This window comes from Petaurus breviceps, unplaced genomic scaffold, assembly GCF_028583685.1.
Source record: "Petaurus breviceps papuanus isolate PSGF00001 unplaced genomic scaffold, PetGlider_PUasm1.0 90897, whole genome shotgun sequence".
Lineage (NCBI taxonomy): Eukaryota > Metazoa > Chordata > Mammalia > Diprotodontia > Petauridae > Petaurus > Petaurus breviceps.
In genome coordinates, this window is record NW_027187374.1 from 4,345,034 (window position 1) to 4,371,603 (window position 26,570).

Genomic DNA, 26,570 nt, shown 5'->3' on the forward strand with positions numbered 1-26,570 from the left:
AAAAATAAGATATAGTTATTTATTTGCATGGGAGATCATATGAGCTAATGCAGAAGGAATTAAGTAGAACCAAGAAAACAATATACATGACTTACAGCAATATAAATAGAAAGGACAACAACAAAACAATCAAAACTGAATTCTGTGGAATTATAAAGACCAAGTTCCAAACCAAAAAAGAGATATGAGAAGGTACCTCCTCTTCTTCCTTTGCAGAGGTGGGGAGGGCTATGGGTGTGAAAAACTGAATATGTCAGACTTTTTTGACATTGGCTAGTTCTACTGAAATTTTTCCCCCTCTTTTAAATGCTTCATTATAAGAGGAGAGGGAAGAAATATTTTGGGAACTTTAAGTTATGCAAAAACAAAAGATATAAATTAAAATTTATAAGCACCTGAAGCAAGAATGGCAGCTGAGTTGATGCATCTTCCGGAGATGTAAAGTCAAAGTGTAGCACCAGGAAAAACACTTCTGACAGATATGGCATTTATACTTTATGGTACCATTACTCTGCAAATGAAGAAACTGTAACAAAATTAAAGAAAAATAAGACTTATAAAAGGTAGGATTTATAACTGGGAAGCCTTAATTATTATTACTAATTCTATTCTTCACAATGTAAACATTTTTGGGTATATGTTTGTCTTAAGTAAAAATGTTTCTTTTCCCCACTTATTCATCATACATATACATACTTTTTATAATAACACAAAGTTCACACAACTAGCACTTGCCTTTTAACTTATAGTCATAAGGACTGCCTAGGTCACTGAGATGTTGAATGACATGCCCAGAATAGCTAGCATGTGTTAGAGGGAGGACTTGGACCCAGGTCTTCTTTACTCAGGACCAATCTCCCTATCTACTATGCATGGCTGATTCTCTTTGCTGCCATCATAGCAAGGACATATGTAAAACATATGACAAATTCGTGGTTTTTAATACTAAAAAATTTTAAAGATCTATAGGGAAAGTATTTTATGAAATGTTTTTTCCCCTTCTTATATGCATATATGACTTAGATGTTGAGCCACAAAAGGTCAAAGATGACTTCTGTTTAAAAAAAAGCTTTTGCTTTTATTTACTTACTTCATGCACTCTTTTGTAATGCTGTCTAAATGTCTGCAAGGTACGAGCAGTGAAATCACACCCACTCACATCACAACAGTAGGCAGAAGAATCATTGTGTGTTTCAATATGTTTACGTAGATCATATGTATTCTTGAAACTGAGAATTCAGATAAAAAGAAATATTAGTTAATATGCAGTTTTTAAGGGGATATTTGTTTTATAATTTAATGATTAAATCAACGTATAGTATTATTACAATGACTGGTAGAAAATTCGCATTTATTTGTAAGAAAATGACTCAATTATCAGTGTATCCATGTGTATCCATGATTTTAAGGTATATGGAAAAATTCAAAGTTATTTTTACAGAATCATTCTCAGTTGTATCTGAATATGTTGCTTTCTTTCTGCCTACTTTTGAGAAGAATAACAGTTTGGTATATGTTTGAGAAGCGAATGACCAAGATGATTCAGAATATGCAAAAAGAAGAATAATGACCTCCTACTGCTCTGCCTCTAACGCCACATACAAACTTCCTATATCTTTTCATATAAATTAAAACTTTTAACTTTTTGAAAATAACTTATGTTCTAGAACTAACCATATCCAGATGGAATTCAGTGATAGCCTCACCAAAAAAAAAAAAAAAAAAGGAGAGCATTTGAGAGTAGAATGTTGCATACCATGTCCCTGACAGAATGTATTCCATTAAAGGGTAGATATCTAGATGAAAACACTGCTTTAATAAATTATATCATATGTGTTACTTTTTGGATTCCAGGGTCAGTTGCTCTCCTTTCTATGTTAAATAGATTTTTATCTTTTCTGTGCTTCTTTTATATACAACTGTTACTCATTTATCTTTTTTGAGATATTTAAAACATTATATTTATCATATGTTTATTTTAAATAGATGTGTGCATGTACACACATACATGTGCCTATAAACATGCATGTATGTGTATACATACACACATGTATACATACATACACATGTGTGCACACATGCAGTTATCCCTTCCACATATCCCTTTCCCCATCCTGATTTCAATGTATCACACATCAGCATAAGAAATTAAAAGGGAGGTAGAAACAGGACTTCAGCAGGGTTCCCGCTCCCACCACCTCCATCATGTTAAAGGTGACTGAACAAACTTTGGAGCTACAGAACCCACAAAATGACGCAGAGAAGCTAATCTCCTGCTGAGGACAGCCCAGCAAGGCCAGCAAGAAGTGGCCAGTGCAGCACTCTGGGAGCCGAGTCCAGCTCCACATGAGGCCGAGGTTTTAGCTTCAGGGTGGCCTGACCAGCAGCCAACTAGAGGGGACTTCAGATCACCAGTAGCTGTCGTGGTTTTCAGAATTATCAACACATAGAGGCTAAGGACAAAGTGAGAGGGTAGAGGTCCTGGGGTGTATGACCTGCTTGCTAGGGCGTGTGGAGGCTTCAAAGAGGACACTTAACTAATACCTTCAACAGCTGAGAAAACCCCAGAGATTCGGGACAAAGCTCCCCTGTCTGATAGCAGAGTCCTACTGTGGCAAAAAGTTCAAAAGTCAAGCAATTGAGTGGCAAGATGAGCAGGCAAAGGAAGGAAACCAAGCAGAGCAATCCAACTTTAAACTCCTACTTTGGGGACAAAAAAGATCAAAGCATGGAAGAGGAGGAAGATGGCAAAGTCAGAACTCCTGCACCAAAAGCTTCCAAGAAAAATATGAGCTGGTTGCAGGCCATAGAGGACCTGAAGAAGGATTTTGAAAACCAAATAAGAGAAGTGGAGCAAAAATTGAGAAGAGAAATGAGAATAATGCAAGAAAATGATGAAATGAGAGTCAACAACCTGACTGAGGAAAATAACACCTTAAAAAATAGACTAACTCAAATGGCAAAAGAAGCCCAAAAAGCCAATGAGGAGAATAATGCCTTAAAAAGCCAAATTTGCCAGATGGAAAAAGAATCTCAAAAGCTCACTGAAGAGAATCATTCCTTCAGAATTATATTGGAGCAAATGGAAGCTAGTGACTTTATGAGAACTCAAGATACTATTAAACAGATCCAAACAAATGAAAAAAAAAATAGAAAGCATTGTGAAATATGTCATTGAAGAAACCACTGACCTGGAGAATAGATCCAGGAGAGATAATTTAAAAATTATTAGACTACCTGAAAGCCATGATCAAAAAAAGAATCTAGAAATCATCCTTCAAGAAATTCTCAAGGAAAATTGCCCTGATGTTTTAGAACCAGAGGGCAAAATAGAGGTTGAAAGAATCCACCTATCACCTCCTGAAAAAGATCCCAAAAAGAAAACTCCTAGGAATATTATAGCCACGTTATGGAATTCCCAAATCAAGGAGAAAATATTACAAGCAGCCAGGAAGAAACAATTTTAATATTGTGGAAACACAATCAGGATAACACAGGATCTGGCAGTTTCTACAATGAGGGATCGAAGGGCTTGGAATGTGATATTCTAGAGGTCAAAGGAGCTGGGATTAAAACCAAGAATCACCTACCCAGCAAAACTGAGTATCATGTTTCAGGGGAAAATATGGTCATTCAGTGGAATAGAGGACTTTCAAGCATTCTTGAAAGAGGTGAATAGACAATCTGACATTCAGATACAAGAAACAAGAGCAGCATGAGAAGGTAAACAGGGAAAAGAAACCATAAGGAACTTATCAGAGTTGAACTATTTACATTCCTACATGGAAAAATGATAACTGTAACTTGTGAAACTTTGCTCAGTATAAGAATAGTTGAAGGGAATAGAAATGTGTGTGTATATACACACATACATATATATATATATATACATGTATATATATATATACACATATATATGTCTATATAGGAGGACAGATGGCCATATGAATACATATTTGAGTGTGTGTATATATGTGTACAAGTATACATAGATAGAGGGCACAGGACCAATTTAAGAGGAAGGGATGATACTTAAAAGCTGAAATTAAGAGGTGAGAGAGGAATATAATGAGAAGAGATGGGGAGAGACAGAATGGGGTAAACTATCTCATATAGAAAAGGCAAGGGAAAACTGTTACAATGGAGGGGAAGAACAGAAAGGCAAAAGGGAATGAGTCAACCTTATTCTCATTGAATTTGGCTTAGGGAGGGAATGATATACACACTAAATAAGGTATCTCACCCTAGAGGAAAGTAGGGGGGAAGGGGATGAGAGGGGGGATGATGGAAGGGAGGGCAGGTTTGGGGGGAGAGAAATTGGAAGCACCCACTTTTGAAAAGGGACAGGATCAAAGTAGAGAATAGAACAAGTGGGAGGTGGGATAGGAAGGAGGGAAATATAGTCAGTCTTTTACAATATATCCACTATAGAAATGTTTTGCATAGCTACACATGTACAACCTATATTGAATTGCTTATCTTCCAAGTAAGGGTAGGTGACAAGGGAGGAAGGAAACAAATCTGGAATTCAAAGTTTTAAAATCAAATATTTAAAAAAAGTATATATATACTTTTATTAATATCAGGTTACATATAACTGGGAAATAAGATATACAGGCACTGGGGCATAGAGCTCCACCATGCCCTACTGGAAAGTTGGAGGGGGTATGGAAGAAGATATGGGAGAGAGCACATTGGAGGAGGGGATATCCAGTGGGATCACTATTTTGGAGTGGTAGGTAGGGGAAAAACAGGGAGAAAATGTGTAACTCAAAATCTTATAGAAATGAATGATGTAAGCTAGAAGTTAGTAACACATTTGATAAAAAAAGAAGAAATTTAAAGGGAATGTCTGGAGAATTTTGCAGAAGATACACATAACAGAGAAGGCCAGTAGATGATACAGAGCCCCCAATCAAATACTTAGCCCAAATTTTACAATAAGGTACTGTAAACCCACCATAAAAAAAAAACAAAAAACTTCATAGTTCTTTTCTGGTACAAAGGGAGGACCGAAAATTTTTATGCAGATTTTCCTGATGGGGGCCATACCCCTATCCCTTTGATATGGAAGTGATAACTGTATGTATTTGGAAACTTACAAAAAAAGTTTTAAAATGAACTAAGTTAAATGCTTTATGACGATAACTAAATTATTTCTACTAGTTATTTTGCTATTCTGTTCTTTGTTCTTACCTGCTATCACAGAAATCACAAAGGAAAGGACGTTCATCACAGTGTTGAAATCTGATATGAGTTTTCATAGATGAAAAGTTTGTACATACCATATCACAAAGTGAACAGTTAAGATGGTTGACTAAAAATAAGTGAATATAAAATTTGAGACAATAAATTTTGGGTTTTTTTTCAAGTTTTTTAAAACACTAATTTAAAAAAATCCCTCTAGTAAACTATCCCAATATTGCTATTGTTTTCAGTAGTATAATTTCTAATATTCTAAAATTAAATTTTTTTCTCTATTTTTTTTCATCACAAAGGATGACTTAAGTAGATGAGGGGAGAGGAATATATTTAGAAATGAAGGTGATATGAAAATAGAATATCATTAAAAACAAAGAAATTATCTTCAACAAATATCTTAATAATTTCTAACTTCTTTAAAAATGTATTTACACTTTGTAAAGCCTCATTTTAAGAAAACTCAATATATAAAAATCCAAATTTGCAACAAAATAATGAAAACATTTCACTTTTGAAATGGCATTAGTATAGATTTCCTCTAAATAATAGGTTATTACAACACATTTAAAAATATGGTTTAAATTGCAAAAATCCAATGTTCTCATTTTTTAAAAGGTAAATTTATTATGTAAAATGAAGTATATTTGTATATGTTGATTTAAATCCTAATGGGATTCAAGGTGTAAAACCCATGTACTTTTTGGACATGGCCAGGGCAAAGATCTGTTTTTTTCATCATGCACACTAGTTACATGGATTTTCTTTTTCTTTTGTATAGAAAAGGTGAGAGGGAAAGAAAATATATCTGTTAATTTAAAAAAGATTAAATAAAAAAACATAACTAGGCATAACAATTTTGTAGGAAGAATTAAAAAGTTTGACTTACCATGTATTCTAACATGATGCCGCAGAAGTCTCTCACTGGCAAAATGCTTGCTACAATACTGACATATAAACATTTGTTCTGAAAGAGACAGAAATTCAGTTCAACATATTTTAGAATGTTTTTCATCAGGAAAACTCAATAATGCCAAAATTAAAAGTAGCATACCTTTGTATAAATAATAATTCACCACAAAATGAATAATATATGACATTAAATAAGCAAATATGAACATTTATAGATATTCCTGTTAAGATCGGTTTTTATTGGCAGTCAATACTTAGTATTTGCTAACAAAAATCAATTTTATATACAAGAAGGTAAAGATTATTTCTGAAATTTTAAAAACTGAAAACCCTCAAAACACTATACATATTATTTCCTAGTTTCTACCACTTTTCCTTCCATGAAAAACATTCCATTCCTGGAAGGTCAACTTCCAAAAATTATGTTTTGCCCACAATACATTTTACTGTGCTTTGACACCTCAGTTTTACTACATGGCCCCAGATATACCATTGGCCTTTTTGTTTACAATCTTAGTTACCCTGAGGCCATACATATAGAAGCAAAGAATCTGGTTCCCAACAATCAGAGAAGACCTCAAAACTTTCAAACACAGAAAATTCAAGTTGTTATATAGTTTTTGTCCATGGGCCAAAAAGTACTACCTTATGAGAGCTATGGATTCATAATTCTTGAGGGGAATTATCTAGAAAGTATATCCAAATATGACTTAAGTCCCTTTGCCCACAGCAGTGGACTTCTAAAGTCTGGTAGCATCTAGATATCAGGTGTCCAATGAAATCATATTTCAAATAATCAATCAACAAACATTTTGTGTTTTTTTTTTTGCTTTTGGAGGGGGGAAGGCACGGCAATTGGGGTTAAGTGACTTGCCCAAGGTCACACAGCTAGTAAGTGTTAAGTGTCCGAGGCCAAATTTTAACTCAGGTCCTCCTGACTCCAGGGCTGGTGCTCTGTTCACTGTGCCACCTCGCCACACTCCAACAAACATTTATTAAGTGTTTACTATGTGCCAGATCATTGTTGCCTTTGGATACTGATAAAACTAATTCTGCTAATTATTTGCCTCTTGAAGGATCTGGCTTTCTAATTAGCTGAAACTTCTTTATTCCTTTTGGTTTCATTTATGGAGTGAAAGTCAATATGGATGCACGTTATTTCAGTAATATTTTAACTGAGTCACTGGACAAAGCTCTTATACGTAGTACCAACAGTTACATCTTTTGCAGATAAGTCTAAAAACTGAAAAGGGAGAATAAAGGACCTGAATTAAAGGTATTTTACCCAACAAATGTCCCCCCCCCAAATCCCAACAAATGAAATGAATAATTATGAAAATATAAAATGCATAAGTTAATAATAGAAGAGAATTTAAATAATCCAATTCCATAAAAATAATTGAACCATTAATAAATTTCCAAAGAAAAAACCTCAAGAAACAGATGGATTTATAAGTGAATTTTATCAAACATTAGAAACAATTAATTCCAATATTACAAAAAAAAAAAGTGTGCCAAAATAGGAAAAAGGGACCTTACTCCAGACTCCTTCTATATGACAGATTTGGTCTTGATATCTAAACCAGAGAGAGTCAAGACAAAAAAAGAAAACTATAGATCAAGCTCCCTAATAAACTTTTTTAAAAATTAGCAAAGAGGTGACAGTAACATCAAAAAGATTATAATCTTTGACCAGGTTGGATTAATAACAGGAATGTGGGATTGGTTCGATATTAGGAAAACTGCCAACAAATAGACTACAAGAAGAAGAAAAACAACCAAAATCATCAACAGATAAGAGGGGGAAAAACTTATTACAAAATAAACACTCACGTCTTTTTAAAACATACACATATGTGTACATGCACACATACATGAAACAGGAATAAATGAACCTTTCCTCTTCATGGCAAATAGAAGCTATCAAGAACCAAAAGCCAATATTGTATGTAATGGGGTTAAACTAGGGGCTTTTCCAATAAGATTAGCAACTTATTATTTTGTCATCATTTGATATAATTGTTAGAAATATGTCAGAGTAATAAGACAATAAAGAGAAAGTAAAGGAATATGCTTAGGCAAAGAGGAAAAAACTATTGCTTTTTGCTGATAAGATGGTTTACTTACATTATCCTAGAGAATCAATTAATTGAAAAAATAATTTCAGCAAAGTAGCAGAATACAAAATAAATCCACATAAATCTTCAGTATTTCCATATATTATCACCAAAAGCCAGCAGGAAGAGCCAGAAAAATTCCACTTGAAATAACTGTAGAATGTATAAAATATCTACACCATGACACACATAGGATCTGAATACAACTAACTACAAAACACTTTACAGAAATAAAAATAGACTTAAATGACTAGAGAAATGGGTAGACAAAGTCAATATAATAAAAATGTTAATGTAACCTAAATTAATTAATTTGGTGCCATATGAATAAAAACACCAAAGATTACTTTATAAAGCTAGAAAAAAACAATTCATCTGGAGGAACAAAAGTCCAAGACTGATCTCAAGGAAAATAATATATAAAAGTGGGAAGGAAGAGGGCATTGAAGTATCAGATCTCAAACTATACTTCATAGCAATAATCATAAAAATGATTTGGTACTGGTCAAGAAATAATAAGGATTAGGGGTGGCTAGGTGGCACAGTGAGTAAAGTGTTGGCCCTGGAGTCAGGAGGACCTGAGTTCGGTTCCTGCCTCAGACACTTAACACCCACACAAAAAAAACAACTAGCCGTGTAACCTTGGGCTTAACCCCAATTGCCCTCCAAAAGGCAAAAAAAAAAAAAAAAGAAAGAAATAATGAGGATTAGTGGAACAAACTAGGTACATAACATACAGAAAAATGAATACAGTAGTCTGGTGTTTTGGAAACCCAAAGACCCCAGATATTTGGGTAAGAATTTACTATATGAAAAAAAACTGTCAGGAAAACTGCAACTAGGTAAACATCTCACATCATATACTAATGTGGATACATAACCTAAATAAAGGGATATAAACAAACTAGAGGAGCAAAGAAGAAATTATCTTATTGATTTGATAAGAGTTCATTACCCAAAAAAAGGATAACAGAAGATAAAATAGTCAGTTGTAGCTACTTAAAATTAAAGTTTTTACACAAATAAAACAAATGCAGCTAAAATTAGAAGGAATATAGGTAATTAGGAAAAATCTTTGGAGAAAGTTTCTGTAATAAAGGTTTTCTAAGGTATTACATATTTCAAAATATGTAATGAGCTGATTCCAATTCATAAGCATGAGTCATTCTGTAATTGATAAATGGTAAAAGGATGAGAAAAGACAGTTTTCTAAGGAAGACATATAATATATCAAAAGTCATTTTTAAAAGTGCTCCAAATGAACTAGAAACAAGAGAAAGGCAAATTAAAACAACTTTGAATTTATATCTCTCACCCAACAGATTGGCAAAGTTAAAAAAAAAAAAAAAGAAGAAACATGGGTTAGTTCTGAATTGGTCAGAATAGCAATCTGGTACTATGCCCCAATAGTCACTAAACTGTGGATACCTCAGAACAGGTAATACCTCTACTTGGTTTATGCCCCCCAAAGTGATCAAGGGAATAAAGAGTCCATAATTACAAAAATGTTTACAACATCTCTTTTTAGCGGCAAAATGCTGAAAATTAAGAGGGGGTGGGGTGGGTGCCCATCAGTTGAGGAATGGCTGAATAAATTATGGGGGAAAAAGCTAAACAGATCTTGAGCTACATTGGGAGTCATTGTTTCCAGGATATCAGTAACCCCTCCATACCTAACTAGAGCAGCATGTATAGTCTAGCAACAGTATAAACTATGACACTTTTCTAGGTCATTAGAATCTAGAAGAGCCTGTGTTCATTTGGTACAGTGTTCAAGCATTCAATTTAACCTCCAAACTTCTATGAGTTATCAGAGCATAACTTTTGAGGAGGTTTTTTTAAATTTTTTCTTTTAAAAAATTATTCAGTTTCTGAGGGTGGCTAGGTGGTGCAGTGAATAGAGCACTGGCCCTGGAGTCAGAAGAACCTGAGTTCAAATCTGGCTTCAGCCACTTAACACAAAACTAGATGTGTGACCTTGGGCAAGTCACTTAACCCTAATTGCTCTACCTTCCTCCCTCCAAAAAGAAAAAAAAATTATTTAATTTCCCAAATATTTCTAGATCTCTAGGATAAACATGAAAGTGATATAATAAACACAGCCAAATTTAAAAGCAATGTTGTTGTTCATCCTTTGTACTCAAAGATCACCAGTGACATCAGGATGCTGGGGTCAAGGTACAGAGGGATTGACTGTGGCTTGTAAGTCTAATATGAGCTCCGAAGACTCTACTACAGGTTGGCACAGTTTGAATATCTAAGATAGAGATGTCTAGATTTGCACATCTCACATTTCCTTTGTGCTACTGCAAGTCTATTTTGCTCATAGAGCACAGCACCTTCTTTGATATAGGCACATCGTGTTGGGCTCCCTATGCCAACATTTCCCATGTCTCACATATCTCACAATTGATTTTAAAGTTCTTCAGTGACACCTTGAGAGTGTGCTTTTATTGCTTCTTCTGACCTCTGTATGAGCACTTGCTTTGTGCTAGGTCTCTGTAAAATATGCAAAATTTAAAGGCAATAAGAATGTCTCTTTTTTTTTTTATTTTTTTTTACATATTCTAAAAATAAGGTTTCTACTACAAAACAGAATCTGTTAAATTTCTTCCAGGTTCTCAAACTAAAAAATACAGTATAGTACGCATTGAGCTACAAATATAGTGAAATTTTCTTAGGGAAAAAAAAATAGCCATCTAGTTCCCTTCAAAGCTCAGCTGAAGTGCTACTTCTTAGACCTTTCTTATCTCCAAGATACCCATTGTCCCTTACCCCAATTATTTAGCATATTTTTCTACTTCCTATATGTGTGTATATTATTCTCCTCTCCCACTGATTATAAACTCATTAAGGGCAGTTAACTGCCTCATTTCATTTTCTTTTTTTATCCCCAATGTCTAGACATCATAAACATCTGGTGCTTAATGCTTGCTGATAGAGACTGATTTGCCTAATTCCTTATCTCACAGTTTTAATAATAGTGTGTATTCTTTACTTCCTTGTGAAAAATATTATAATTTATGAAAATTCTAAATAAGTAATTATTGGATTTTGCTATGGGTCTGGTATAATTTGTATTATACCAACTCTCAGGTCCCTTATTTATTTGTTGGACTAAACCTATTTTTTCTTCAGCATTACCAGCTCCCTGTAAAAATAACTTCCTCTACCAATGCTGACTGAAATCTCTACTGAAATTTACTGTCTTATGTAGTTGCCTAGGACACTGAAAGGCTAAGTGACTTTCCCAAGGGTCACATAGCTAGTATGTGTCAGAAGAAAGACTTAACCCCAGATCTTCCAGACTTGGAGGCCTCAATACAGCTTGCAAAATTATAAGATGTTAAATATGGACACTTTCTTCAATATAAGATTATCATAGTTTCAGAAGGAAGAATCAATGGAAAACACTGTCTTATTGTATACTACCTTTCTATCCAGTTTTCATGTCTGATACTGTACAATTTGGCAGGACAAACTGGGAATGGAAAGAAAGCACTGTATTGTGAATGAAGAACCTGGTTTATAAATCAGAAGGCCTGTGGCCAAATTTACCTCGAATACTAGTGGTATGATCCTGGACAAGATAGTTATCCCTTCAGCATGGCATGCTGCCCCTCCCCCCCCCCCCCAACTTCCTAAGACTGTAAGTGGCTGAGAAGTTGATAATCTGCACTGGTAGAGGAAGTTCCACCCTGAGAGATCTCCATACCAACAAAATCAACAGATTCAACCAAAGGAAAAATGCTTAATGTCCCAAAATATCCTCATACATGACCCAAGCACAGGAAATTCTGTTAAAGATGGTTGGGGGCAGGGTGGGGGGGTGGGAAGTGGGGTAGGGTTGAGCATACCAAATCTACTTACTATCCTCTGAAATCTGTCGTTTGGCATGATCAAAAAACTTGGCATTGTTGGAGAACATCCCTCCACAAGAGGGACAGGCCACTACTTTTTCTTGAGTATGTGTTCTTAAGTGCTCTTTTAATTTGTGCCGACTCTTACATGTGCCATCACAATCTAAAAACAGATAACCATATTTGGTTAATATGAAAATATCATCAACTAAGCAATGTTTTCTTAGGTTTTAACACAGTACTTGTAAAGTAGAAAAAGAAATATTAGCTTTAGTTATACTTAATGAGGGAGCACTACTATAGAGCTTTGTGGAGAAAAAATAAATACAGCATACTTCTATCTACATACGCCTTTTAAAATGTGAATTAAAAGTTATATATAAGAACGAAAAGCTACATGTCAATCCTTTAATCAACTGGTTTGTTATATTTATTTCACACTATTAAAAAAATAAGTCAAACCAAAAAAAAAATAAAGGGGGGTAGGTGACCAAGAAAATTCACTTCAAATATGTATAGAGTCTAATAATACTTAACACTTTCATCACCTATATAATAAAATGTATGCCCAAAAGTTGATGAATAAACCAAGAAGTTGAAGGTAAGTAGTGTCTTCATGGACAAAACAGGAAATTTAAAGTGCGTTGTTAAATTAGAAAAATGACAACCATCAAAGAGATGGAATTCAATGGAAATACAACAGTACTACTTTGTTGTTGTTCAGTTGTTTCAGTTGTGACTGACTGTGATTTCATTTGGGATTTTCTTGGCAAAGATTTGCCATTTCCTTCTCCAGTTCATTTTACTGATGAGGAAACTGAGGCAAACAGGTTTAAATGACTTGTCCAGAGTCACATAGCTAGTAAGTGTCTGAGGCTGGATTCTGAACTCCAGTGTTCCTGACTGCAGGCCCTGCACTCTAACCATTTCTCCACTTAGCAGCAAAAACAAAAACAAAACTACACAAATTAAAAATTGCAAATATTATGCTATGTCTGTAGAAGTATTACTAAAAAGAATTAAGGTTCAAAGTGAATAAGGAGCTGATTGTTATCAATATTCTGATTTAAAAAAAGAATACATACAGTAGCATAACATAGTATGCATCTGGTTACATAGGAGTATCCTTATCAATTGGCAGAAATTTTTACATTACTATACAATGATTATACATTATAAATTATTGTACAGTGATTTTTATTGTTTAGCATCAAAGTTCTTTATACAGACAGGTTTTCTTAGCCAGGCAATATCTCTTCATAGTTTGCATTTCATTCAACATATGTACATGTATCATCTTGCTGACATAGCCTCATTTCAACATGCTGTTTTGAATTTACCTAGAGTATGGCGAGGTGGCTGAGGCACAGTCATGGCAGTTTATATTACCAACTCCCAGAGAAGTCCTCCAGTGTGTCATTCAGAGAATCAGAGAATCTTTGAGTTGAATATGACCTTGAAGGTTACTTAAACTAACCACTAACAGAAGAAGCACTGTCATCTACAATGTCCCCTGATAACTGGTCACCTAGATTCAGTTAAAAAACTTACAGTAACAGAGAACTAACTACCTCTAGAGGAGTCCCGTTACAATTTGGAACAGTGTTAACTCTTAGGAAATTTTCCCTTAACTTGAGCTAAAATCTGCCTTTTAACAACTTTTACTTAGTGTTTTCAGTTCTGCCTTCTGGAGTTAAGTAATACATGTTTAATGCTTCTTCTACAAGAAAGCCCTTCAAAGATTTTAAGATTGTTAATATGTTTCTCTTGGGGCAGCTAGGTGGCACAGTGAATAGAGCACCAGCCCTGGAGTCAGGAGGACCTGAGTTTAAATCTGGCCTCAGACACTTAACACAAAACTAGCCATGTGACCTTGGGCAAGTCACTTAACCCCAATTGCCCTACCTTCCCCCTCCAAAAAGAAAAAAAAAGTTTCCCTCATTCCAAGTACCATTGTTCTGAGTTGCCTTACCATGCTGGCTACCCTCATTTTTATATGCTCTAGTTTGTCACTCTCTCCCCTAAAATGTTGTGGGCAAATATGAACACAATACTTTACAGGCATTTTAACCAGAAGAGAACACAAAAGATTTTCTTTACTGTGCAGTTGTCAAGGCAGTTCTGTTTAAAAGATAAGACAGCTAGATCTGGAGTCAAGAGACCTGGGTTTATAACTACTTTAGTGTTTGACATTCATTTCTTCTTTTTTTCTGGAGATTTTTATTTATGCAGTTGAATAATAGATTAACATTTTTTTTAACTTCCTTATGAGGTTGACTTATACTGGGTTTGCTATTCATGGAAAGTATTAGCTTTTTTTCCCCTACATGAACTGTTTCCCTCAGTTATTTGTACCTCCCCTGAACTTATTGTTGATTTTTTTTAACCCGAGTTTCAGACTCCAAATTTCTTCATATTGAACTGTATCATATTATAAATTACAGATAAAATAATTTAACTACCTGCATTATTTGAGAATTTCTTCATTTGGAAGTTCCCTGTATCAATGAAATCATAGGTCCGACATCTATCTTTCATCCACACAAGAATAACATTCATTACTTCATTCAAGATACTGGTAAAAAAAACTTTTAATTGCATAAAACTGGCTAATGGCATAGCTTTAGGCATTCTTTATGCTAGAAAGTTTCTTCCAGTTTTATTTGAGCTGCTATTTGATACTGAACCCATTGAACAGAACTATTATTTACTCCATATTTTCATCTTGTCCATGAATATTAAGAGATTTTATAAAATACCTTCATACAGATCCTGATATATGTTTTCTACAACATTAGTTTCTCTGATCTATCATAATGGTTCCAAAATCACAGTAATGCTTTGCTAGCAAGAAAGGCAAAACAGTGGTTACAAAATAATTAGCAATTTGTCAGACTTTGTTTATGTACATTTTGAAATACAGTGTTCTAAATAGCATGTAGTTTCTAAGGAAAGAGAACTGAATGTTTAGCTGCTGGAATCCCAGCATGGATAATTCACCACAACTGTGAAGTGACCTTTCAATTACACTTAGCACTGCTCAGACTTTTCCTGAAATACTGTTTCTAGTATGATGATCTACAACCCAAATAAGATTTTGAATTAAAAAGATTTAAAGGACTAAAATATTTGGAAACAATTGAAAAGCAAAAAGAATAGAAATCTTTACCAAAAAGAAGAAAATTATAAAAGGAAACACTGACTTTTAAATATCTTAAAGGCTGTTTTATACATATGTACACATACCCACACATACACACCCCATATAAAGAGAGAAAAAGAGAGGGAGAGAGAAAACCCCTCCCCAAACCATTTTGAACCTCCAAGACCTGAGAAAGGCCTAAAAGCTGGACTGACCAATCAGGAGAAAGACATTTTGGCCCACTCAGAGCTTAACCTACCATAATGCTTTGCATGTTCTGGCATAACAGACATGTTTTACTTTGCTCTTTGAGTGAACCCAAAATTCCCCTTCCTGTATCAGCAACTACAAGACAGATGAAGGTGAGCAAGAGCATTCTTCTGTTTGTGACTGTCCAGGGCAGGACGCCTTGAAACAGACACTATCTTGAATAATAGGACTTTTTCTTATCTTGATATTTTATGGACACATGTTATGCTATGTTATGCGTGCTCTCTCTCTATTTTATATACATATATATATACACACACAAGTATATATAATATGTATATATACACACACACAAATAGTTATGTTAAAGATAAAAGAAACACAGACATCCTGGATCTATAATTTCAATTGACACCATGACATTTTCTTATTCTATTGTATTTACAATCTATCCAGTTAAGAAATTCCTTTCTCATATTATGGTTAACACATATAGAGACTATAATTTTGACTGACATAGGCATCCTGAGCCAGGAAGGGAGGGAAGGGTAGGAGAGAATTACTCTGAAGATATTTTCTATCTGTCTTGTTTTCCACAATGAGCTCCCATGCATATCTCTATATGAATATTCTTCAAGCTTTGAGAAAAATAAACATGCACATGCAACCTAATTTTGTTTATCTTTCTTAGAATGACTCAGTAACAGTTGACTATATATATATACACATATACATACATATACACTATATATATATACATATATATATATATATGGGTATAGTTGGCTGATACCCATTTTAACTGAATAAAGTATATGAGGAAATGGACTAATTTTTTTCCTTACTGTAAAAGTTGTCAAGGTGGCTATGTAAAAGATAAGAGTACTAGATCTTGGGTTGGGAGACCTGGATTCATAACCTACCTTAGTGATTGACAATAATAAATCTAATCAGTCAAGTATTTATCAGTCACTTATTATGTGCCAGGTATTGTGCTAAACACTGAGGGTACGTATATAATAGATGAATTAATACCTACCTAAAAGGAGCTTATATTCTAATGTGGAAGACAACACACACACACATATATATATATACTTATACTTATTTATACACACATACATATTTGTAAATATTAACAAAGTAGTTAAACACAAGTTAGTTTGGGGAGAGAACTAGCAATTGAAAGGGATCAGGAAAGTCTAGAAGATAGTTTTGAACTGCATCTTGAAAGAAAAGAGAGATTCTACAAAGAGTTGAAGAAGGCGTGGAGAGCCATGAGAGCTACTACAAAGGTATAAAGATAAGAGATGGGATTTTGTGTATGTGAGAACACAGAAAAGGCCAAATTGGTTGTACTTCAGAGTATGGAAAGGGAAGTGGTTGGAAAAGACAAACTGGGGCAAGGCTTTGTAGGGCTTTAAAAGCTAAACACAAGAGTTTTAAAATTTATTCTAGAGGAAACTACTGAACTTACTGTGTCAGGGAGTGAAATGGTTAGAGCTATAATTAAGAAAAATTCCTTTGGCATCAGTGCATAGGATGGACTAGATCAGGAAGAGGTTTGATGCAGGAAGACCAATTATAAAGAGCTGCAGTAAGTAGGGGAAAAGGTTAACAAAAGCCTGAACTAAGGTGTCACTTGTGTGAGTACAAAAAAGGGACATGATATCAGAGATATTGCAGCAGTAGAAAAGGCAATATTTGGCAATTGATTGTTTTTGCAGGGGGAGGGAGAGTGAAAAGTTGAGGGTAACTGCCAACATTAGGAACATGAGAACCTGGAAGAATAGTTGTGCTTTCAACAAATTAAAGCTAATTTGGGAGGGGGAAGGTTTGCAACAAAGATAATGAGTTCAGTGTTGGACACATTCAAATGTCAAACAACCAGTCTGAAATGTCCAACAGGAAAACAGCTTTTTAGAGAGGGAAGGGAAAGTGCTGATTTCAGAGAAGCCATGGAAGAGCCTTTTTCACAGTTGTGTCACCTATATTATTCTAATGTCTAGCTCCCACCCAAAATTTCTGAGGGACATTGCAACTTGGGATTTGCCACTCAGAGATCAACTAAAAGACCTATGCTTGATGGGGGAGGGGGAGGGGTTTATGGGCGGTGCCATGGTTGCTTTGAATGAATATGTATAAGCTTGATGGGGCGATCACCATATAAGGCCATGGGGTGATCACCATATAAGGCCATAAATGTAAGACTGCGATATGATTGGCTCGGACTCGCTATATATTTTCTCGTGTTAGAGGGCTCTCTCTCTCTCTCCGCCATGTAACTGCTGAAGAATAAACCACCCCGCTTCACTCCTCCGCCTTCTGTCTGGTGTTTTTCCCCGTGAGGGGCCGGTGACGACCGAAGACCCGGGATGGGTAAGTAAGAGGGCCGTGGGGCTAGTCGTCTAGATCTGTTGTGAGGGCAAACGCCTGCAACATATGCTATTACAGTATTCATGCTGAAGCAAGTAGAAGAATAGTGTTAGAACTTGACACCCATATTCTGAAAAGTTGTTGACACTGTGGGCAATGGGCTTGGCCAATATCATCCCAATAATATTTTCTGGGTCTAAATGAACAGAAGGTCCCACTCCTCTGGGCTATATGCCTTCTTAAGGTTTCCTCCAAACTTAATATTTTCAAGTCATGTGGCACGTTCACATAAATAAGCAAACATTCAATGCCAACACACTACACTAATCTACATGAAGAAATAATAGGAACATTTTGGTTTAGAAAATAAATCTGCACACTACCTTTCCAGCGACAGAAGACAGCTTTTTTTTATTGTTTAAGAGACTTTCTTTTTCAGCACAGTAAGCATGCATGGTAACATTTTGATAAAACCATTCTGGATTATTGATGGTCATCTGAGAACATTGCATAAATAATAATTCATGCACTCCAACAGAAGAAAAATGGCACAATGATAACAATGCAAATTCTGACAAAAGGAATTAAATAGGGTCATTGTTGCCTATCATACTATCATCTTATAGTAAATATTACTATTTAACATTTTTCCTGAATTGAAAATTGAAAAAATAAATAAAGATACATACTATCTTGTTCATATTCAAATTTTGGAGAAAAAGTCTTTTGAAAGGAGATATTCACTAAATGGACATTAAATATTAAAAACATATTAAACTATTGACTATAAAAACTTCTCACTTCCTTACTAATACACAAACCATCTAGTTCTTAAAAATAGTGTTTTAAAATTACCAATTGCAAAAATGTGTAATATTCACAAATATTCTCTCCTTTTTTGCTTAGGTAATGCTGGGCAGAAATTACCTAACTGCTTTCTTCCGTAAGAAGTTCCAGATGTTTCATTATCTTAGAACATAATCTATTCTATATAGTCATGAAAGCTTTCACAATTAAAAAAAATTACACAACACTCATAAAACTGTCATTTCCCCCTCCAACAAAAGGAAATGTTCAAAAAAAATTAACTTTTTTGCTATGTAACATGAAAAAAATGTATATACAAACACTTTAAGAACCTATAGCTTCATTAGTATGGATTTTTTTCCAATATAAATGAGAAACCCTCTGCAAATTAGCATTTGGAATTTGAGAATAATTACAGCATTTTCCTTTGGCAAACCTGGCAAAGAGCTTCCTCAAATTTAACCATATGGGGGTCCTAAGTCAATATCTATGGTCTGTCACTGAGAACTTAATTAGAAGCTTTTCCAGTTTAATAGGACTTGGCAAAGTTTGTGTTTTGCCAGCAGAAAACCCAAGATCATCCTCTCAATTATGACTAGGACTTTGGAGTGGAGGGACTAATATGCATATATAGTAAATCTGGTAAAATATTTTATATGTCCTTTTAAAAAGTGATTTGTTATAAAAGAGAGTATTTTTGGCAAATTAAAGTAAAATACATTTATCTATACTAAAATTAAACCTGTCCCAGCAGGGAGAAATACGCAAAAATTGAACAAAAAAAGAAAAAAGGATTACCATGGCAACTGCTTTACTTACATCACAATGCTCCCAACAGCAAACAAAAGTTTCTGTAATCTCTGGTACCATATTTTGGCTGTGATTACTTTGTGAACATTCTGGAAAATCTTGGTGGGATGCTCTTATTTGAGAGCCTAAATACTTCAGTTTAGTGTGATAACTATGAAAATTCACATGGATTATCAATTCATTGGGACCAATGGCATAAAATTCACAACTTCTCCACAGACACTGATACTGTTCTAAATACAAAGAGAAGACAAGAAATTCTACTAGTGTAAAATACGATTTCATAGGACACTATTTAATTCTAAGTAATTTACATTTATGATATTTATTTGAAGTATTAATATGGTTGTTTTAATTTATCATTTATTAACACATTTCTACACTGGTATTTCAGCATCTCTTTACCCTTCATCTCATCAAATACTTTTTTTTTTTTTTACTATCTAGAGCTCTAGCTCTTTTTTCTTAAATAAGGAAAAAATATACATTTCAAATTGATTGATATCCAACAAATTCTTAGTACTGTTTACTTAGGGTGTTGTGCAAAGTACATTGAACTAGAAGCCAAGAGACAAGTTCTAGTCCTGGTTCTGTAGTTATCTATGAAACCTTAAGTAAGTTGTCTCACCTACCTGTGTTTCCTTTTTTGGAGGGTATACATGTTTTGTTTTTTTTTATTTTCAACTGCTTTTATCTGAGGTAAAAGTTTAGGCACATCATCTTGGGTATTGTAGTAGGTCTGTAATCACAAATCATCTCTTTCGTATTTGTGAGTTTCACTTAATTTATATAAGCATAACATCACATGACCACAGATGTCTCAAGTCTTTACTACATGGTCACCTTTTAATCTTTAATACTAAAATATGGTGAATCATAAGATTTAAATTCATAATTGTTTTATTATATACTCTCTATGCTACTACCCACAGCAGTCTCTCATCAAGCCCCATGCGTTACCTCCATATCTCTCTCAGCATATGATCTCACTTTACAATTTACTAAGAAAATGGAGATTCTTGTCTTTCCTATTACACATGTCAAAACTCCATTTGTATCTTTACCCATTCTCTCCTCCTTTAATCCAGGCTCTGAGGAAGAAGTGACCCTTTTTCTTTGCCAAGACCAAATTCTCTACCTGTATACACAATCCCATTCTTACTCATCTTCTCCGGGAGATCATCACACTGGTCAGTCTTTCTCTCCTCCCTTGCCTACAAACCTGTTCAGGTCTACCTTATCCTTATGGAACACCTTTCTTAGCTACACCCTGGTTTAAAGTACTGTTTAGGTGATCATCTATTCAATAGCAGAACTCAAGGTCCTTACCATATCTATTCTAGTTCATGTTAAATGACATTAGTTCAAAAGCAGAAAGCATTTATTTAAATGGCAAGGAAATAAAGAACTGAAACAGGCATCACACATGATCTGTACTTATAAAGAGATGGCTGTCATTTCCTATGCTTTCATGACAGTACTAGTTAATTTCCTTTATGATTCCTCTGTAACTCCAACAGGGCAGGGAAGGGACAGATTCAGCACTTTTCAAACATCTTGCAGTAGAGAGCATCCTATGGGTAACATATTGGCTCTAGCCACAGTCTTTTGGTTAACATATTTTCGAGAATTTTTCCCAATGAAAGAGGCTTCCTTGGCTCTAAGGAGTGTGGGAAACTAAGTTTTCACATGATCCAGCCATTCCTTCAAGCTATTATGCCTTATCTCTCTCCTTACCTTTACTGCCCAACTCCCAGGGGGTAAAAAAAAAAAAAGAATTCATCACAACTTGTTCACTTCTCAGTTCCCCTGCAATCTGGGTGACACTACCACTTGAATGAAATTTCTTTCCAAATGATATCTCAATTACTAAATCCAACTCTTTTCTTTGTCTTTCCTCCTTGATCTCTTTGAAACTTTCTGCTAGTGTTGATCACTACTCTTTACTCTTCCCTCCCTTGGCTTACTTGACTTTGCCCTCTCATGATGTTCCTGGTACCAGTATTCTTAATTCTTCTTTCCTGGATGATCATCTTTATCTTGGATAGTCACCCTAACTCTCTCTTGGGCTCTCTTTACTTTTCTTTTCTTAGTGATTTCACCAGCTTCCCATGGTTTCAATTATTAACTCCATTCAAATGTTGCCCCAAATTACCTATCCTATTTTAATCTCTCTTCTGAATTATTCCAGCCTTTTATTACTCATTGCCTGTTGAACACCTTCACCTGGACATCCTGTCGACATCTCAACATGTCCCAAATAGAAAACTATCCTCTTCCCCAAAACAAATTGTTCTCCAGACTTCCCAACTTCCATGATCCCTCTGACTACTTAGTACTTTCTTCTTCAAATTACCTTATCCCCAGAAATCCCTATATCTCAACCAAGATGAAATTTTATTTTACAAAGTTCAACTCATGTTGTTTCTACATAACCTTCCACGAACACTCCAGTCAAATAATCTCATTTCTTCAAGAATATAGCAGGTTATACCTTTTGTGCAACATCACATTCTATTCTGTATTTATATATGTCTTGTTACTCCATTTTAAGTTCCTTGAGAAAAAGGACAGTGTACACCTTATGCATTATTAAACAAAAGGTTCCCAAGTTCACTCTTTGTTGTTTATTGCCTGTATTGCTTATTGTCACAATGGCATTTCAAATTATAATGGCATGATTCCCAACATAACAATTTCAAATGCCACAGTTCTGAAACAGCATAGTGTGAAAATCTCTTTGAAGTTACAGGACTTCAGAAGAGTTCTTAGATCTTCAATAATTCAGACACTAATTTTCCTTGAATAATCACTTAATTTGTTCCCATAAAAATGAGGGAGGTGAGGGGCGGCCAGGTGGCTCAGCGAGTAAGAGCACCAGCTCCAGTGTCGGGATGACCTGGGGATCAAATCCAGGAGCAGATACTTAGCACCACACCCAGAAATAACTGGCCGTGTAACCTTGAGCAAGTTACTTAACCCCAATTGCTTTAAAAAAAAAATTTTAAAAAAATGAGGGAGGTGGATTTGATGTCCTCTAGCACCCATACAGCTTCAAATCTATGATTTTCATATAGGCATAATCTATTTTAACATAGTCCTGTTTGCTAAGTACTTCGATTTTTCAGTTCAGTTGAAAGCTTTTTCAGTGCTTATAAAAAGCATGATGGAATGTACTGGAAATATCAAGAAATACTTTTTTAGAATATCAGGTTGAGCTAAGTTAGTTTTTCTTTTGCCACTTCACAAAACTTGATCAAGTTATTTTCTGATCCATTTCTTTCCCCCCCTTAATTAATAGCCTCCTTATTTTTTACCTCTCCCCATTCCCTTTGCTAACCAACTACTCTGGATCAACACTTTAAAATACTAGGTAATTTGGGGATCTGTAAAATCACAATTAGAGTGGCTGACTCAGTAACTAGACTTTAAAGATAGCTCCATTAGTAGTCACCTGAGTGACCCTGTGCAACTGTAATATTCTTTTAACTCAATTTTTCTCACTATGAAATTCTACATTAACATTCAAATACCCACATTTTTTAAGCATCAGGTGCCAGGCACTTCGATATGTACTAGGAATACAAAGACTTTACCTTTTATTGGAGGTAACATGCATACTTATTAAATGTGAGGTTTAACTGTTAATGACAATGATCCATTGCTTTATTTTCATCACTTTTCTTTGAAATCTCTCGATTTTTTTTCATGTCCACTGTCAATACTCTAGCTACAGTCACCTTAAAAAAAATAGGCTTGGCTTTTTATAATTCAAATCTAATTACTTCAATAGTCTTCTACCTGACCTAATAATCACAGCCTTTGAGCTGAAAAGGTTCTTAGAAATAATATTTTTCAATCCTCCACAGGTAAGGAAAACTGCGGCACTAAGAGATTAAATGACTTGCCCAATGTCATAAAAGTAGCAGGGCAAGAATAAGGGTCCTCCTGATTCTATATATATCCAGACCTAACCTTACTTTGCTGACCTCATTTCACATCTCCAGTTATCTAAAGAACATATCAAACTGGATGTTTAGGAGAGATATTAAACCTGACGTGTCCAAAATAGAATTCATCTTTCCTCCAAAACCCTCTCCTCCTCCAAATTTCCCCATTACTGCCAAGGGCACCATCATCCTCCCAGTCATCTAGGCTGCCAATTTAGGTGTAGACTCTTCATTATCTCTCACCCTGCCATATTCAGTCACCAACCAACACCTGTTCACTTTACCTTGTGATATCCCTACTTCTGCCCTCTGATACTTTTATCACTATGGTGCAGGCCTTCACCTCTACAAGCCAGGACTACTATAGCAGCCTGCTGTTCAGTCTGCCAGTTCTAAGTTTCTCCCTGCTTCAGTCCATTCTCCAATTTGCTACCAAAGTGATTTTCCTAAAGTGTAGTTCTAACCTTATTACCCCATCCTTTCCCTATTTAATAAACTCCAGTGGCTCCCTATCACCTCTAGGATCAAATACAACATCCTTTGCTTGGTGTTCATGTCTCATAATTTCCTCCTCTCCTAGTCCTCTCCACTCACTTTTCTAATCTTCTTGAACCCCACATACTCCGTGATCCAGAGACAGTGTCCTCCTTGCTGTTCCCCAAACAAGACATGCCATCTGTGGGCTCCCAGAAGTTTTTCTGTTTGTCCCAGAGGGGACAGCATGGAACTGAAAAGTTCTCCTTCTTCATCTCTGCCTCCTAGCTAAGATCTGACCTTCTACAGGAAGCTTTCCCAATCTCTCTTAATTCTGGTGCCTTCTCTCTGATGATTATTTCCTATTTATTCTGTACATAACTTGTTTGTAGATATTTGTTCCCATGTTGTCTCCCCACCTTTAGCTAGTGATCTCCTTAAGGGCAGGGATTGTCATTTTGTCTTTGCATCCCAAGCCCTTAGCACAGCGCCTCCAACATACATAGTAAGGACTAATCAAAGGCTTATTGACTGTCTCCAAAAGCCTAATTGTTTTCCAATATACTATCAGACCACCTCTAATGTATCTAATAAACATTGCCAGATTAACAGTCCTAAAATATCCCAATCATTTAATTCTGATATCTTCAAAGATTATCCAGTATCTTCAGGATGAGGTCCAAACTCAGCCTCATAGACCTGCTTAACTGCCTTCCACTGACCTTTCCAGCCTTATGTTTTTTTATATAAACCCTCTGCTACCACCAAACTTGGTTTTTTTTAAGCTAATGCCCTTAACACATCTGACCCACTTGTTTATTGGCAATCATACTTTTGTACAGTACTTGGCACATATTGGACAATAAAGATAAGTAAAAATGCTTGTTGACTGATTTTGCACTTTCCTATTCTTGCTTCCTAAACAGTGCTCTTCCACTTTTACCTTATCAAGAATTTAACCATCATTTAAGATCTAGTACAACACTTAAGTTTTTTTCATAAAAGCAATTCCTGGTCACTCCAGCTTGGTCCCTCACTTCACTAGCAATTATTGTCTGAGTCACACATTTGCTATCATAGTGTACTGCTGTAGTCATTTACTCCTATTATTCTTAAATATCATTTCTCTTGTTATTTTTTCAGTTACTATTGTTTTGCCTCAAGTAGATTATAAACTCCTGCCAACTTTACATATCTATTTTTGTATATTCTATGACCCTCAATGCATTCCTGTACCTATTAAGCACTTGAAAAATGTTTATTAAATATGTTGGCGTATGATAATTTCTAAAAGCACCTAAAACTGAGTGAATGTTGGAAAAAACCTAACATTTCCTTTGCGTGCAAAACTATCCCTGAAATTCAGATAAAAAGAATTTTACTCTTCTTTAAAACAGTAATTAAAAATTTGTTCATCTAAATCAGTCTATAAAGTCTTAATCTACAATTTTTAATAGTAATCTAGTTAGCACGAAAGCCTTAAATTGATGGTCTCACAAATTTCAACATTTTAAAATGAAGGCTACTCAATTAAAAAAAAAATCTAATCTCCTCCCCCACCCCCCATTCAAAACAGTGAATTACTCCTTTAGACAAGGAAGTACTTTAGTTGTATCAAAGTAGCTGGAAATAGTTTTAATCACCATCAAAATAATTTTCTTCAAAAAAATTCCAAGTGTGACAAGAGTCTGAATTAAAGGAACCTGAAGGACTTAACAAAAGCATCCATCTTCTTAAAAAAAAATTTTATGGCAAATGCTTGCAAATACATTGCAATGGGTTTTGTTTGTTTTAAACCGCCAACACAGCAACAAATTAAAGGATCTCAGTACTCATTTCTCTGGTTATCCGATAAAGCTGAAAACAAGTATTTTGAAGTTATTCCCAACCAAGCCCAATTCAGTTTTATGCCCCCAAGCTAGTTTTACCCATGTCCATTTTTTTTGTCAAAAGTAAACTATACTTGGGGACATATATTGAACCTATTACCTAATTTTTCCCGTGAGTCACTCAGGTGTTCTCTCAAGTGTCTGGCAACGTGATTACAAAGCTCTTCCATACATTTTCCTACAAACGTGCAGTCATTCCACTCACAGGGCAGAACTAGCTCAGAAGGCTTTATCCTCTTCCTCGGGGCCATTACTGAGGAAGATTTTAAAAAATAAGCCGTGATCGGATTTTTTTCGGAGACCTTGGGGAGGAGATTTATTAGTTAAGTGCCACAGGTGAGAAAACACAGCTCTGGACGCAGAGGCCGAGGCCTGCCAGGGTGGGGGGCTGAGCGGGAGATCTGGTCTGATGCCCAAATGGAGGATGTAACGAGCACCGCCCACCGGACGCCTCCCCACCCTAGGGCAACCCCCTTCGAAGCTCGGACTCAAACGCAGGAGACGACTGCTACCTCCTTCCCGGGCTGGGGAGGAAGGGAGGGGCAGACGTGAGATCAGCGAGGAAATCACGTCAACGTCAGTCAACGACAACGAGCGTTCGCGCAAACGGGCCCCAGCCCCTCCTTCGCGCTCTGCCTGAGGGAGGAGGGGAGGAAGGAGGGGGAAAGAAGAGGGGAGGGGAGGGGGGAGGGGAGGGGGGACGCCAAGGAAAAGGAAGCCTGGCAGAGTTGGACCAGGCATCTTATACAGTTATTAAAATATTCTAGGGGAAAGTGGCTTTCCGACCGTCATCTAGACCAAAGTGTAACTGGGGACACCTGGAT

At 35.5% G+C, this 26,570-nt stretch overlaps 1 pseudogene; it reads right to left on the minus strand.

Annotated features, from left to right (window-relative positions):
• Positions 1 to 26,272, minus strand: part of LOC138151322 (histone H4 transcription factor-like) — a 34,750-nt pseudogene extending 8,478 nt beyond the window's left edge.
• Between the last annotated feature and the right edge of the window lie 298 nt (positions 26,273 to 26,570).